Source organism: Lissotriton helveticus, chromosome 6, assembly GCF_964261635.1.
Source record: "Lissotriton helveticus chromosome 6, aLisHel1.1, whole genome shotgun sequence".
NCBI classification, from domain to species: Eukaryota; Metazoa; Chordata; class Amphibia; order Caudata; family Salamandridae; genus Lissotriton; species Lissotriton helveticus.
This window is the reverse complement of record NC_136067.1, coordinates 1,808,593,468-1,808,611,222: the sequence shown is the minus strand read 5'-3', so window position 1 is coordinate 1,808,611,222 and position 17,755 is coordinate 1,808,593,468. Positions and strand designations below refer to the sequence as shown.

At 46.1% G+C, this 17,755-nt stretch overlaps 1 pseudogene; it reads left to right on the top strand.

Annotated features, from left to right (window-relative positions):
- The first annotated feature begins 734 nt into the window (after positions 1–734).
- Positions 735–6,954, top strand: LOC144761905 (uroplakin-2-like; annotated as a pseudogene).
- The last annotated feature ends 10,801 nt before the right edge of the window (positions 6,955–17,755 follow it).

Below are 17,755 nucleotides of genomic sequence, written 5' to 3'. Positions count from 1 at the left end.
TTAAACTGGTGCTAATGAGGTGCAACCGATGCCAGACAGTTTTACAAAGTTCAAAAATGGCTAAATAATGATGTAATTCTATTTCAAAATGTTCTGCATTATGCCGCATAATTCGCCTTTTCTTGCCACATAATTTACTCAACCCTGCTGCAAAATGTGGCCCTCTCCTGATGCATAATTCCAGTGACCCTGGCTACTAGTGAGTGTTCAGTTCAACTCCACTAGTGTTTTTATTGTATTGCTGCAGCCAGTGACACTGCACTCGCACGCCGCCGCCTATGTTCGCCATTTTTATGAGGCCGTCAAAGTCCTCTTTTTTACATTGCTCTCCTCTACATCTCTTTCTCATTCCTGTCTAATCCCGCCTCCTTTTATTTCTCCTTAAAATGCTCTCCTCTTTATTCTTTCCCTCTACTCTTTTTGTTTCCAATATTCTTGCAATTTCTTTGCTTTCGTCTTCACATCCATTCGTGCTTTCACCTCCTTCACATCCTCTTTTTCTCTCTTCGTTCTTCTTCCCCTGTCCACGCCCTTCCTTCTCTTCGTGCTTGCCTTCGCCCCTTACCCCCACACCTGACCAAACAGGTTCTGCCAGGATGCTGGAGCTGGCAAGGGGAGGGCCAGTGGCTTGTGACCCTCCCTCTACCCTTGTGCCCTTTAGCCCCGCCCCTCGGTTTCAGCAGATATTGCCCAGACACCGCGCTCTCGTGTACTCTCACAGCCTCGCAATGAAGATGCTCGCCCTCCTGTGCCTCGTGGCTGTCGCTGGGCTGGGGTCAGCAGTGCCCTTCTCCTCGTTAACCACCCTCCGTAAGTACTTTTACAATCATTTGCTTCTGAGATGGAAACGGCCATGTAGCCCCGCCCGCTAGTGGTAGTAAACAGGGAATGGGCAAGTGCACCTATAAGTGAAATGACACAACTTGTGTAGCGGTCATGCAACGTTATATATAGCGGTTGTCAGGGCACGTCATAAGATTCCATGTTTATAACATGATGTACAGGTGGGCGACAGTAAACAACATATCCCGGTAGGAGGAAGCGTGGGCTGCTGAACTGTATATACTAATTCTGGCAGGGTTCACTCAGTGTTCCATCCTTCAGAGTAATTTCCTCATCCAGGGACAGGCGTGAAGTGAAAGTATTCGGGAGGGTGCTACTGGACTTGCTTATGTGCAGACTTATGGACACGTTTCTATGTAGAGTGGCCGTATGTCTGGCTGACACAAGACATGATGATGTGCACACAGCTAAGGAAATCCATTGGAAAAGCCAGATTTGTAGATACATGTTGCCCTTCACTATTCACTGATATGTGTTCACAGTACACACCGGTCTCGATGCACAAAGTGGCTTGAAAGAGCACGATCAAATGAGAAAGAAACTAAGTGTATATTTAAAGATTACTACGCAGTTCCGCTTACATTACTCCCACAGTCGTATACAATTAATTAGTTTGTCAGCACTCTTTTCAAATCGTGGGCCTGATTAATCGCTTTCTTCTCATCAGGTGGCGGCGTATTTTAAGCTATATAGCCTTCCAACAAAGTTTTTTCTAACTTTTATACTGTCCTCTCTGTTTATTTTTTAGCAACATTCAATTTCTTCGGAAACCAAACAAGGATGATCAGCAATCGCCTGGGATGTTCCTTTGTCGCCAACACCCCGAGCTACATCTCTGGCGCTGGGTACACGCCCACTTCCGGACTGGTCGCGGTCTCCACCATTGACGTGCCAGGTACGGATTCAAGGCCGCCCATTTTGCTTTGCATCCCCTTTAGTCATCCAATCGCTTTCTTTCTGCAAACATGTGACCTGCACCTGCAAGTGGGATATGTATGGTCACCAAAATGACGGTACCCTTTGGCTAGTACCCAACTTTACCCCCTCTCTGCTGTTGCATATCTGTCCAAGGTTTCATCTCTTCTTCAACGCTTCTCCAATGTGTTTTATGGGCAACGCTTTCCTTCCTTGATATTCATTGATTGCAATTTTATTTATTTATTTATTTTATTTTTTAACATTTATAAAGCTCGCTGTTACCGAGCGGTGTCCTGGCGTTGTAATGATAGCTCCTCTACCTAAGCATCAGGTTTAGTTTATAAACAACCACGTTTTCAAGCTTCTCCGAAAAGTCATAAGGTCCGTGGACAGTCGGAGGGCCACCGGAAGGGCATTCCAGGCCAGAGTGGCCCCTCGAAAAAAACTTCTGCCCCCCCAACACACTTTCCTGATGCGTGGGGTCTTGATCAGCCCAAGGGCGGCTGACCTGAGGAGTCCCCCTGGTCTGTACCAGTGGAAATATTGCCCAAAGAATGGTGGGCCAATTCCATGGACTGCCTTAAAAACAATGCACATTGTTTTGAATAAAATCCGCTTCCGCACTGGGAGCCAGTGAAGCTTCACCAGTTCCTGCGCGATGGAGGTGAACTTAGGTAGGCCTGTGAGAAGGCGAGCTGCTGTGTTCTGTAGTATCTAAATGAACAAACAAGATGCCAGTACTGTCTCTACTACTTATTTTTTATTTACCAGACCATACAAATTGTGCAATATGGTCAAATAACACATCAAAGTTTGAATGAATCCACTATTTTATTTTTATATTTTTCAAAGCAAGGATATCGGTTATTATTTCACCAATACATTATGCATTAAAACAACCTCATCTCAATATACATATATTTACAACTTATTCACAAGAAAAAACATTTACAATATTCACAATTGGTGTTCAAACAATCATACCCTCAAACATTCACATTCATACATAACAAGACAGTGTTATCAAAAAAGACTGGAATCCCAAATAAACACAGTGCGCCATATACAGTTAATTTTTCAATATTAACGATATTTTGAAGGGAATTCTTTCTATTACTCCTATATTTTAGATGGCGAAAAAGATTGTCTACGCGTTTCCAACTCACACAAGTCGCGGAGTTCTCATCAGGACAAATATGCTGTGGAGAAAGGAGAACAAGAAGCCTTCCTTTAGGGTCATATCAAAAAATTGGTGTTCACCTGATAAACAACCTTTGTTACTCAAGCCTCCATGTCTTACCTCTAGAATCCAATAGAGCAGTCTGCTGATGTATGGATCATCTGTCACTACACCCAAGAACCACAAGGCACCCTCTGTATGTAACAAAAACTTTATCAGTCCACCAATTCACAACAATCTTCCTTGTATTCCACACACAGTGACGTTGCACTTACTTTAGTCTGGCGGCTTGTGGAGCCTGGAGCGTGGCCACCCTAGGGGGGAATTTTTATGGGTATTTTAGTATGATTAGACGACATGGCTCCCGGTATACTTATTAAACTCAGTTCAGGCTCTTACCTAAAGCGGGAGAGGGGTGGGTGTCCCCGTTGTGCTGCACGGCTCTCCAAACGCTGTGGAGGCTGGAGCTTGGGTTTCCTGCAAGGGGGATTTAATGTTAATTTTTCGAGGACTGGCCGTCATTGTAAATGGTAGCGACAAGTCTGTGCTCTTGCCGGTTGATGTAAGCTGCTGGTCGCAGATCTTACGCGAGCACAGGCGCTTGTCTGGCAATAGAAGCATGCCCAAGATCAGCTTCTTACCTAATGCGGGGAAGAGGTTGGTGTCCCCGTTCGGCGGCTCGACTCGGCGTTCTGTCCGCGGTCTCGGCACTTACTGCAGGAGGCGTTGACGTCCGCAGCGGTCGTCGTCCGTGGGTCACAAATCCTGCAACATGCGGGCTATTAGTACTCAGACTGGTTACCACTTCTAAGGTTGTCCCTTAGTTGTATCACGACGGAGATTGTTGTTGTTGTTGTGAATTGGTGGACTGATAAAGTTTTTGTTACATACAGAGGGTGCCTTGTGGTTCTTGGGTGTAGTGACAGATGATCCATACATCAGCAGACTGCTCTATTGGATTCTAGAGGTAAGACATGGAGGCTTGAGTAACAAAGGTTGTTTATCAGGTGAACACCAATTTTTTGATATGACCCTAAAGGAAGGCTTCTTGTTCTCCTTTCTCCATAGCATATTTGTCCTGATGAGAACTCCGCGACTTGTGTGAGTTCGAAACGCGTAGACAATCTTTTTCGCCATCTAAAATATAGGAGTAATAGAAAGAATTCCCTTCAAAATATCGTTAATATTGAAAAATTAACTGTATATGGCGCACTGTGTTTATTTGGGATTCCAGTCTTTTTTGATAACACTGTCTTGTTATGTATGAATGTGAATGTTTGAGGGTATGATTGTTTGAACACCAATTGTGAATATTGTAAATGTTTTTTCTTGTGAATAAGTTGTAAATATATGTATATTGAGATGAGGTTGTTTTAATGCATAATGTATTGGTGAAATAATAACCGATATCCTTGCTTTGAAAAATATAAAAATAAAATAGTGGATTCATTCAAACTTTGATGTGTTATTTGACCATATTGCACAATTTGTATGGTCTGGTAAATAAAAAATAAGTAGTAGAGACAGTACTGGCATCTTGTTTGTTCATTTAGATTTTGTGGCTTAGCCTTGCTGTTGGGGGCCCAGACCCAGTGGTGGTTTGGTGTTCTGTAGTATCTGCAGCTTGTTGAGCACTCCTTGCTGGGCTTCAAGGAGTAGGCTATTACAATAATCAAGTTGTGACAGCACAAGGGCCGCCACCACCGATTTTTTGCAGTCTTCTGGTAGGAACGGGAGGACTTTCCGGAGGATTTTCAACGTCCAATAAATGGATGAGGATAGGGCGTTTACTTGAGGTCTGAAAGAGAGTCTATCATCTATCACAACCCCCAAGTTCTTTACCTTGTTTACCTGGGGTAGGGAGGGCCCCCATCTCTTCCGGCCACCATCGTGGGCTCCAAAAGTTGACTGTGGAGCCTTACAGTATCACTTCGGTTTTGGCCGAGTTAAGCTTTAGGCAGTTCCCGGCCATCCAAGTGCTCTCTGCTGTCATGCACTCCTGGAACTTACCGGCTACGTCATCCTCTCTCCCTGGAAGCAGCGACACCACAATCTGTGTGTTGCCTGCATAAGATGTTAATTCGAACCCATAGGAGCGGATAACCGGGGCCAAGGAAGATACATAAATGTTAAATGACGAGCATATCCTAATTCTGGCCTTGCCACTAGTTCTACTGTGCAGCACTGAGCACGCCCTGAGGATTGCTGCTCTTTGCACATCACGCACACACACACACCACACACACACACACACACCGTGCTCACATAATACAGCCTGACACTGTTGCTCCTCTTTCAGGTGTGACGGACACAGATGCCATCAAATCCCTCATGGTCGTCCCTACAGGGCGGCCTGAAACCTGGTCCAGGTGAGTAACAAGGGCCCGAGCAGCAGCTTCACTCTGACCATGGTCCTCGGCTACCATGTGGGGACGGAAGACTGCCTCGTGGTGCGAGGGCCCTACTGCAACCAGGCCCTGCAGCCCTCAATGTCTTACAGGTATGAAGGGGCCCTCTGGCCGTATGTGCTTATCGACGTAACCGTGGAATAAAGTCTTACACAGGTTAGGCTTCGCAGAGAGACAAATATATGCTGGGCGGGGGACACACACACACACTTAAACTAGCTTCCACAAGGCCATACATGACTGGAGTGCTGCATGCCCGCCCTCCCCACCCCCCAAGGCATTTCCATTTAATAAAGTTTTGCACCCCTGCTTCAGTATCTACCGTCCTTTCAAATTGCCCTCTGGTCTTGTTATTCAGATGTCTGTGATTTCTCCAGGTTGCGGGGGTCCTTACATGGATGACTGCCACAGCCTTCTGCCCAGTGTATGCACTGTCCTCAGCTTGTAGCCCCCCCTCGTGTTCAGCACCAGGAAGCACCCCATCAGAGGAAGAAGTCTCACAGGTTCAAAGAATACGCCTTGCTAAACCCACATTGGATCGCAGTGGTAGAAGCATTCTACCGCCTAATGACAAAATCCGGATGTCTGAGTATTCACAACATGTCACTTCCTGGTCGCAGTGTCTCGGTCTTGTGACTGAAACTCACCTAAAACAACCCACAAACCCCTTCCCACAGTAGACCTCTACGGACTGTTTGCTCTTTTACCACCTTGTATTGCGGATGCTTTTCTGACATCATTCTTCTCTATTCCAGGGTGAATTTCTTTATTTTGGATGAAAACAAAGCAAAACAAGTTTACACTGGCTGGTCCGACCCCATAAATACTTTAAACTGTAAGTTTTAGAATAAAACCCAGAACGTATTCCAGGGTGAATTTCTTTATTTTGGATGAAAACAAAGCAAAACAAGTTTACAGTGGCTGGTCCGACCCCATAAATACTTTAAACTGTAAGTTTTAGAATAAAACCCAGAACGTACACGCCTGCCCTTTGTTTCATTTGCTTGTGCTTCCAACTGTGCGATGGCGTGCATATAGTTAGTGTGTAAGAAGTGAGCGCATGCATCCAGAGTGTTGGTCTGTGAAGAGTGCGCGTGCTGCTGCAGCATGAGGTGTGTGCAAGTGCTGTCAGTGGGGCGATACTGCTTCTCTGAGTACTGTGTGTTTGGGGTGCTGTCAGGACCATGTGGCCTCTAATCTGGAAGAGTTTGAGAAGCAAGTGTGTTGTAAATGGCTATTTGTGGGGCACTGGCTGTAATGTGCGGGGAGCGTCAGTGAAGCTCCGGGTGTGACCAGAGACCCGACAACAATGGGCGTGTGTACCTGCGCCAAGCACCCCTCTGAAAACAGCCAGATGTCTCTAGCAAGGGCATAGGGTACAAGTTAAGCCCTTCTGAGAAGTAGTCCTAGCAGTGACGCCACTCCTCTCACACGCACATCCTTTCTATTTCAGTTACTGACGTGATGGACATCGACCTTGGCCTCTCGGGCCGCTCCGGCGGGATGGGGACCATCACGGTGCTGCTTGCAGTGGCGCTCTTCACGCTGGTTCCGGCTCTCAATGCATCACTGGTGGTTGGACGGGAAAAATCACCGCTCCCCTAGAGGATATAATTAATAAGAGCCCCAGAGGGTGCCGGTCCCTGGGGCTTGGGGGGCCTTAGAGGCCCCCAATTTTAATAAAACAAGCCCCGGGGGTGGCAGTCCCCGGGGCTATGGGGGGAACTGGGTCCCGCACACATTTTATTTCTGCTCCTGGGACCTGGCCCACCCAGGGCTTAATTCGGGGTTTAATTAAACGAAGCGCGGAAGCCCACACTTCATTTTTCTTATTTTTCCGGCCGAAATTATCGCTGGGTGCGCGAATCTCACCGATTTAAAAAAAAAAATACTTTTTTGGGCTCTGGGGGTCCTTGTGGGACCCCCTGATCAGGCCTAGGGGGTCAGGGTGTTTCAACCCTGCCCCCTTTTCTTGAGTTTCACATTTCTTTTTCTGTTTTCATGTGCCTCGGTTCTACCTAAGATGGCTGCCAACACTTCCTGGTTTGAAGTGTTGACAGCCAATTACCATCAGCTTGTGATCAGGAGGGTGCATGGATCCTCTGCAGCCATAGATATATATGTGTTTTTACTTTTGATTTTCTCAGCAACTACTGAATGGATATAGACCATTTAACAAAAAGGGTTCTTTCTGAACCAAGGGCTACATCTTTGCCAAATTTGGTGTAATTCCGTTCACCAGTTCGGGCTGTAGCCGTGTCTAAAGTTTCCTATGGAAAATTGCATGGGGAAAACACATTTTGAGACCCCCCTTTTTTCTCCGCCCCCGCTTGTTGAATCACATCGAAACTTTCAGGATAGGAGCGGACCAGAGCGGGCCATAGGTTTTGAAAGATTCGCGAAGATTCGTCAACCAGCGACAAAGTTATTGGGAATAGAATGTTGTGATTTTCCTTTTGAAAATAGGTCCTAGCTATAACTACCTACTGGCGACCACCAGTAGGTAATATATATATGTGTACATATACCGTGATCAAGCAGCGGCTGCTGCAAAACGCGTCGGCTTTTTGTTTTGTCTGGCCGAGTGAACCGATATCATGCAAATCTGAAAATTAAATAAGCAATCTTGTTGAAACGGAATCCTTTGGCGTGTGCGACCCTTCTTCTCCTGGTCTCCGGGAGTTTGGTTCATATATATATATATATATATATATATATATATATATATATATATATATATATATATATATATATATATATATATATATATATATATAATATATATATAGAAATGACTTAGCTTCTTCATGGAAAGTTTCAGGGTGATTTGTTAATCGGGACCGAGAAAGGGGGGTCCTAAAAATCACAATCCTCGTGAATTTTCAATATACATTCTTCCTTAAAAAGATTTACACCAAATGCGTCCGAAAGATAGATCTTGGTAAGAAAGCGTCCATTCAGAGTGCTTTGAAAATGTAAGGTCCAAAATATATAGATATCTAGACCATTAGCCCCAAAATTTTAAAAATCAAGGCATTTGATAAGCTGGGGGACCTTTCTCAGAGCAAGGACTCTGATCGGCTGGCCACAACATTAAAAGAATTGTTGTGGCAGCCATTGCAGGACAAGCTATTACAGGATGGCAACCAAAGGGTCCTGAAAACTATATGGCTGCCTTTTACCCTTTTAAGACAGTCATTAGCCAATCATATACTGCCTTCTCATCAACATGTACAGCGGTTTGACGTGAAGTTACCATGGTATAATGCAGCACAATGTATAAATAATAATTTTTACACCTTATAACTTTATCAGTATCAAATGTTCACATCTACGACCATCAATTACCATTTAAACACCATAACCTATATTCCTGCCACATTACATCTACATCCGTTCACCAACTTTCACGCTACTTCTGTTTAAAGTATCACACTCCACTGTATGCCACGCCACACTATGCTTCCCCACTCTACTCACTCCACTGGACGCTATTCGACTCTGCACCACTCCAATCTATGTCACTCCACTACATGCCACTCTATTCTACCCTAATCCACTGTCCCCCTCTACACTCAGCCCCACTTCACTCTATGCCACTCCACTCTACAACACACCACTGAATGCTATAACACCCTATACCACACCATGTTATGATACTCCAGTCTACACCACTCTGTAGAAAATAGAAACCTTCTCAGGGCCGCCGTGGCGGTGGGGTTGCAGCAATCATCCGCAAAGACTTACCTCCTATCAAGTCTTTATCTTTATGCCTTCCTGATGTCGAAAATCTGGTAATTAGCCTGCCAACTGTAGCTGGGGCTCTGACCCTTATTGTCTTATACCGTCCCCCTACTCCCATGCCTCTGTTTCCTACCACTCTCTGCGAGCAGCTCACTGCCCTAACGACGTCCTCAGCCCGTGTTGCCATATATGGCGACTTTAACTACTGGTTTAACCACGCTGATGCTGGTCCCCATGCTACCGAATTGTTTGAGGCACTCTCCAGTCTCAACCTGACGCAGCATGTCACCTCTCCCACTCACACTGGGGGTAACATCTTAGATCACACCTGGACTCAGGGTATATCACTTCTTGGTCCGACTATCTCCCCCTGTGTTTGGTCAGACCATTCACTGATTGAGTCATCTATTCTGATAAAGGGCCTGGTTAGGCCTCCCCTCCGGCTTGGAGGGTCCACTCGGAACTGGAAGACTCTCGACTCACCTGCCTTTCTCTCCTTACTTGCTAAAACCCAACCTCTACTTCTCGAGTCCTCAGATATCAATACTATGGATGCCAACATCTCACACTGGCTAACGACGGCTAGTGATACCTGTGCACCTCTAACCCGCTTCTCTCGCACCCATCCTAATAAGTCCCATAAATGGTATAATTCCATTTTAAAACAACAACACTTGGAGCTACGCCGACTGGAGCGCAGATGGCGGCGCCATTATCTCGGCCCCGACAGGGAAGCATATGTGTCGGAACGTAAAGCCTACAAAGTTGCAATCATCACTACCAAAACCACTTTCATCTCCAACAGGATCTTAACAGCTCCCAACAGACCTAAGGAGATATTTAAAGTCCTTGGCGAACTGACATCGGACGCCAGGACACTTCCGAATCCGCCCTCCTCCTTAGAATCTTGTACCGCTTTAAATTCCTTTTTCATCGATAAAATCACCACCATTAAGAATTCCAGTCCTCACTCACCTTTTCCCGCTACATCAGTCCCATCTCCTGTTAATACATCCACTTTCTCTCAGTTCCCCGTGCTCGACCCGGAATCTCTTGCTAAACTGTCCACTCGTGTGAAATCTGGATCCCCCAAGGACTGCTGCCCTCCCTCTGTGCTTCGCGATGTCTGTCTTACCCTTCCCCATTGTATCCTTCCCTTACTCAATTCCTCCCTCAATTCGGGCATAGTCCCCAGCTCATTTAAAGAGGCCATACTGGTGCCCCTCTTAAAAAAGCCTGGCGCCGATCCAGCAGCCCTGGCTAATTACCGCCCCATTTCCCTTCTGCCCTTCCTATCCAAAATCCTTGAGGCTCATGTTACGACCTGCCTCTCACATTTCATCGAGGAGTCCAACTACCTGGCACCTAATCAGGCCGGGTTTAGACCAGCCCATTCCACCGAGGACGTGATCCTCGCTGTGCTGGACAACCTTAGATGCAATGATGACAGAGGACAACCCCAGGCATTAGTCTTACTCGATCTATCGGCGGCTTTCGACACGGTGGACCATAACATCTTAATCCACCGTGTCGAATCCGCCGGAGTTTGTGGAGTTGCTCTGTCTTGGATCAAATCCTTTCTAGAGGAAAGGTCTCAGGCAGTCAGCATGGGCTCCTTTCGCGCTACCAGCGTCTCTTCACCCTGCGGAGTCCCTCAAGGATCTTCTCTGTCTCCCCTTCTTTTTAATTTGTACCTTCAACCCCTCCTTCACTCCCTGGGCAAATGGGATATCACCGTGTTTAATTACGCGGATGATCTACAAATTATTTTTCCCCTCACTTCTCCCGATGCTGCCATCAATTTTCAGACTGCCATGACACATATCCAGCTCTGGATGAACCAAAACCAACTCAAGCTCAATCCGGGCAAGACTGAGCTCCTCCTCCCGGGGAGAAGTGCCCCTTTTTGGGGTCCTCAGTACTGGCCGGCTGAGCTCGGAACATCTCTCTCTCCTGCAGGATGTGTCAAGAGCCTCGGAGTCTTGATTGATTCCGGGCTCACTCTCAAGGCACAGGTGAGCGCAGTAACATCTTCCTGTATGTTCCAGCTCTACAGGATACAGAAAGTCGCTCACCTCCTCTCTCCTGAAGCCTTGCTGCAAGTCCTTATAGCCCTGGTGATGTCCCGGTTGGACTTTTCAAACTCAATCTACTACGGTCTCCCTAAATCCTTGTTGTCCAGGTTGCAGATCGTCCAAAACCAGGCTGCTCGGCTGGTCTTCAAAATCCCCAAATGGCAGTCGGCCCAACCCCTATTACGCCACCTTCATTGGTTACCAGTGAACGAAAGAATCACTTTCAAGGTTCACTGTTTGGTCTTCAAAGCTCTCACTGGTCCCGCCCCTGCTTTCCTCAAGTCTCTATTCACTTCTTATTGCCCCCCTCGTACCTTGAGGTCTACCTATCTCCTGCTCCTTGTCGTCCCCCGCTTCAAACTCTCCAGATCGGGTGGCCGCAGCTTTTCTTGTCTAGCCCCCAAGCTATGGAATTCCCTCCCTCTCTCACTCAAGTCATCCTGTTCCCTTCTTTCTTTTAGGAAATCCCTAAAAACACTACTCTTCCCCCATTAATTTTTCTCCTCCCCTGCTTTTTCCTTCTCTTTTCTAATCCGATTAGCGCCAGGAAACCTCTGGTGACAGTGCGCTCAAGAAATTTGTTATAACATAACATAACATAACAGGGGTCCCACTGATACTTGGTCCTTTTAAACCAACAAAGAAGAAATAGGCACAGAAGCTGAAATATAAAAAGAACATCTTTATAAGCCTCAAATGAGGGAGACTACGTCACACAGAAGTCTTAGCAACTGAATGAGGCAGTCTGAGGAGTACAGAAAACTGGGGCCTTCTATATGCTTAGGGTTACATAGTCAGTATAAGACCAAGGGGCAGTCCTGGCACATGTAAGCATGCAAAAATGACTAAGATGGGCCTGCAAGATCTGCTTGCTCAACAAAGTAGGAGGAGCTAACAGTTGCTAATTCTGGTGAACACATCCTGACATTTACAGACTAGAAACAGTTGCAAGGATAGCTGCAAGCTCAACTGAGCATGTGCGAAGGTGGGAGATTCTAAATATAGTTAGTTTCTAAGGAGATTACAAGAGCAGTCAACACTGAGGGAGGACAGAGCACATGGCGAGCACATGGCGAGCACGTGGCAGCACATGGCCAACAAGATGGCTGCCAGAAATACAAAATGGCTTTCAGCTCATGCTAACAAATCCCTCCAATATTTAACAACTCCACTGTATGCCCCTCCACTCTAACCATTCCACTGTATGCCCTCCACTCTATGCTACTCCACTCTATGGAACTCCACTTTACACCACTACACTCTATTAAATTTCAGTCTATGCCACTCCACTCTACACCACTCTACCTAATGCCACTCCTCTACATGTCACTCCACTCTATGACACTCTCTATTCCACTCCACTCTATGCCACTCCACTCTACGCTATTCCACTCCACACGATCCCACTCTACACAGTATATTCCATTCTACTTTATGCCACTCCACTCTACTCTATTCCACTGTATGCCACTCCACTATACCACTCTCCACTCTCCATGACTCCACACCACTCTACTGTACACTATTCCACTCTACACCACTCTACAATATGGCACTCCAGTGTACACCACTCCACTGTATGATACTACACTACACTCTGTTCCACTTCACGCTATTTCACTATACACAATTCCAATCTATGCCACTTCACTCTATGCTATGCCACTGAATGCCACTCCATTGTATGCCTCTCTAGTCTACCCCACTCCACTGTACCTCACTCCACTCTGCACCACTCCATTATAAACTATTCTACTGTACGCACTACACTCTACACAACTGCACTCTACACTCCTCCATTCTATGCCACACCTCTCTACACCACTCCACTTTACACCACTCCACTGTACGCTATTCCACTGTATACCACTCAATGCTACACCACTCCATTCTATGCCACGTCACTCTATACCACTCCATTGTACACCATTCCACTCTACGCTACTCCACTCTATGCAATTTGACTGTTTGCTACTCTACTGTACGCTATTCTACTGTATGTCACTCCACCCTACACCACTCCCATGTACTCCACTCGGCTGTCACTATTCCACTGTATGCCACTCCACTCTACCCCACTCCACTCTACCCCACTCCACTCTACTCTATGCCACTCCACTCTACAACACTCCAATGTATGCCATTCCACTCTATCTCACTCTACTCTATGCCACTCCAGTCAACATCATTCCACTCTACACCACTCCACTCTATGTGACTCTACTCCATGCTATTCCATTGTACTATGCTATTCCAATCTATGTCACTCCACTGTATGGTAATCCACTGTAACCCTTGCACCATAGGAATGATTGTTTATGTGCAGGAAGGGACAAATTCTAGCACATAAATAATCATTAATGGCTTTTTGCTCTTTCTACGTGTGCTGTATTGCACATAGAAAAAGCAAAAACTAGGAGTAATACAAGCATTTCTAACGCCTGCTCTTGCATGGCATTAGTTCTTGGCGCTGCAACAGATATACACCTCCCTATAAATATGGAGCAGCGTAAAAAAGCAATGGGTTTTGCTGTGGAAATTGGAATGCCCAAAGAAACACCTATTGCACTCCCTTTCATGCAGATACATGCATGAAAAGGTAGCATATTTACAAAGCGGTGTTAAGCCACAAAAAAGTGGCTTAATGCCACTTTGTAAATATCATTCAGGGCATACTGCCACTGGAGCATCAAAAAAGTGACGCTTCAGTGATGCTAGTGTATTGTACATATGCCAATAATAGTGATACGAACTCCTCACCGGGCCTTTTAAAACCTATACAGGTAATTTCCAGCCCAGCCCCCTAACGACTCCTCCCCAACTCAGACTCTCTGCGACAAGCTTGCCAGGTTTTAAAAAAAATAAAGTGGAGGCAGTCTATATGGTCTTTGCCGCTGCCCAAACTTCAAGGGTGTCATATAGATATGCTTTGCCTACACACTGTGTTAAGTTATCAAGAGCTTATTAGGAGTTTAAACACCATTTTACCTTTCTGCTGCTTCTGCACACGACACATAATTGTTACTTTAGCTTTGAGCCTAGTAGAATGTTTTGCTTCACATGAGAATAACATGTTGTGCTCTGATATCAGCTTTGCTTGGTGAGCTGTGTCTGTACAGTGGGTGCTGAGGCCTTCAAGGATATCTCAACACAGTGGTTGTTGTACGGTCTGATCTTCGCACGTTCCTAGACATAACATACATGCAGCTGCGGCCAAGTACTGGCTCTAGGCGCCTTTAATATTGCACTGCACAGAGAATACACACACTTGATGGTGCTTCGCATGCAGAGTGCTGGTAGAAGATGATGTGATCCCTTACCACTAGGATCAGAGGTATGGGGCCGCCCTGCTAAAACCCAAGAGACCTTCTTAGATATAATATAATATACTAGCAAGGGAGGGTGAGAATTAGATGTCTTTTAGCCTTCTTCCCTCTAGCATTTTAACATGCTTTCACCCTTTGTATTCTATGGACTGGTAACTATGCTGATTACTTTGTTTCTTATAATATTTTTGCTTGTATTAGCTAAGATACTGCGCTTGAGAACACTGCATTAGAAAATAAACATTTCAAATGTGCACGCGTCCTCATTTACTCCTTGTTCTGGATTGAAATGATTGTATAACGAAAGAGTGTTCATGTGTTCCACGTTACCTGAGGTGTTCTAAGTCCATGTTCTGGTTTGTCTAAACATTGGGAGTTTGTAATAACTATTGAGACACTGTAGCTAATCTGGTAGGGGATTTTGGGTACTAAGGTGAGTTTTGGCACACCCTAATTCACTGAGGTTCCAAGTCTCTATGCACAGTTCTGTTTGAGAACGTAATCCCTGCGACATGGCGCCCAATCGTTGGTGGTCTTATTACATGACACTTGAGTAGTGCAACATTCGGTCCTTAACCCCTTCACTATTGTTTGCGGTTAACGGTGGTGTCGGACAAACCTACCTATATTTACATAGGTCTTTTCAAGCTTGAATCTTTCAAAACGGTTTCCTTGAATTACTACACAGTTTTGCTACAGAGTTTACTTTGTACCTCTTTCTTTCTGTGTCACTATGGCCGCGGTGAACATTCCGCAACATGGTCGCTTTGCGGTGCGCAATCATTTGCAGACTTATAATGTTCCCGTGGATGGCATGGCCGTAATAATGGTGATGAGTGCAGAGGTGGCTTACCCTTACGAAATCTTTTACTCGTGGGTGACCTTCCCAGCTGTGAACGCAAATACTACTGTGTTCGACACGTACACTCCCACTGCTGTGCCACAGGAATATGCTCCGTATGGGGCACAGGAAGTTCCTATTGATGCTTGGCAGCACCGCGTTTGGTTTGATGGCGCCCTACTCCACACTTTGACAGCTCTGAGGTTAGGTCCTTTGTCCATTCCAGGCGCAACGTGGCCTGTTTTGGCTGGATTCACACCTCATCCTCAGCACGGGGCATGTTCCGTTGTTGAATTAAGACGACTACATGTAGTCGCAATTGGCGTGATTAGGTCGTTATTGAAATACATTACCCTTAATCTCCCAGGCGGGGCCCTAGGTGGTCCGGCGCTTCCTGCCGGACAGGGCGGAATGAAGCTTAGTCCTGTAATGGCCAACGCTGTGATGGGCAAGCGCCCCCAGGATAAGGAAGATTTTTCTTTCTGGCTTGCCGAAAAGTTTGACCAGCTGGAAGCAGTATTTCCTAACTCGACTCCTGGTGAAAAACACAGGATTCTGACAATTAGCATGCCAGAAGACTTGACCCCAGAAATTGGTGACTGTGAGACATGGGGAAAAACATTTGCGGCAGTCTATGCGAATTGTTACGGCACTCCGTCAATGTCGACTTTCGACTGTCCTTAAACGTGTTCAAGATGAGCATGGACCTGAGGCTGCTGTTGAATTGGGTATGCGCCTGTGTGGCTCCTTTGATGTAGTTTTCCGATCTCATACTTGCGAATGTCAAGGGAGATGCGGTTAACTTTCAGGTGTCCAATGCTTTGCAGGTGATTCCCGATGTTGACAAACCCCGACAGTTAGCAAGGATTATTGTGGCGGCTTATAAAACCGTGGGCCGCAACAGTGTGGGTCTCAAGCCATTTTCTACTAAAGGGAAAAAACAACCCCAAGGGCAGAAGTCAGAAACTGACGAACAGCCCAAGACCAAAAAACAAAATTGGCTGAAAAAACAGAAACAGGGTAAACAACAACAACAGAGACAGGAGTCTCGCCCTGGGTCTCCATTGCCTGCGCCCCCAGAACGTATTTATGACTTGCGCAATCGCGCGACGATAAAAATCACCTGATAGTTTCAGGTTTCTGATCAACGCTCTCCTCGTTCTTTCCAGGACTCATCGGCCTCATCGACCGGGGGTGGAGGAGGCGGCAGGGGTCGAGGTGGCCAGCAAGGATGCGACCAGCCCCGCCCGAAAGACGGTAAAGGCAAGCAGGACGAATCTACACCGAAAATACCCCAGTTTCAGAAAAGAAAGTCGCCGCTTTAACAGCGAGATATGCCACAGATAGTGAGAACGCAGCTTCGGAATCAGACATAGGCTCTGACCTTGCTGGACAGCGTGGCGGAGATTACCATAGTGTGAGAGGCCCTGCGTCCTCTACTGAAGGTGACAGCGACTGACCGTTATGTTGTTGTGGAGACAGCTGACACTAGAGTAGCTCCCCCTGATAGACTTTATGAAACAGTCCTGTTTATTGAAGGTGGCATACAGCGTACCATAAAAGGGGTATTTTGGGAAAATCTTACAACTACCTATGACATTTTGTTAGCGGAGGCCGACTGGCCCCCACCTTTTGTTCTCGCAGCTCCAAGTCTTCAGTTGCGGGAATCCTTGAGCAATTGGAATATAAAGGAGTGATTGAAACATGTGTGTCACAGATGAATAACCCTCTTTTTACTGTCACTAAGCCTGATGGACCATATCATTTGGTATTGGATTACCGGCATTTAAACTCGCATTGACGTACCTGTGCAGCACAGAATACTCACGTCTCTGCTTTAGTGGATAGTCTTGTGCGTAAGCGGTTTAAAACCCCGCTTGACATTTCCAACGGTTTTTATGCCCATCATTTGGATGGTGTAAGTTCCCAATGGACCAGTTTTACATGCGGCGGCAAACAAAAGCAGTTCAAACGTTCACCAATGGGCTATAAGAATAGTCCTGGGGTATTTGCTGCCCGCATAGTTTCTCTCTTAGAGAGAGTCTACCAGGATGCATGCTCGTATGTGGATGACATTTATCTAACAGACGACGAACTTTGGGAGCATCTGTGTTGAGTTGACCGCATAATTTGTAGCTTTGCGGACTTCGGCTACAAATTCAACTTTGCAAAGTCGCACATTGCAGAGTACACAGTGTTGTTTTTGAGCTACGAGCTCAACAATGAAGGCCGAGAATTGGCTCCTCACTTCTTGGAGAAATGCGCACAACTGCGCGCTCCGACAACTCTGAAAAAATTACAGTCTTTGCTGGGATTTTTGAATTTCGGGAGGACATACATTTCTGAATATGCCCAGTGTATCAAGCCTTTGTATGCTTTGATACAACCTATTTTTACCAAATCGTGCAGGCTGCCAGAAC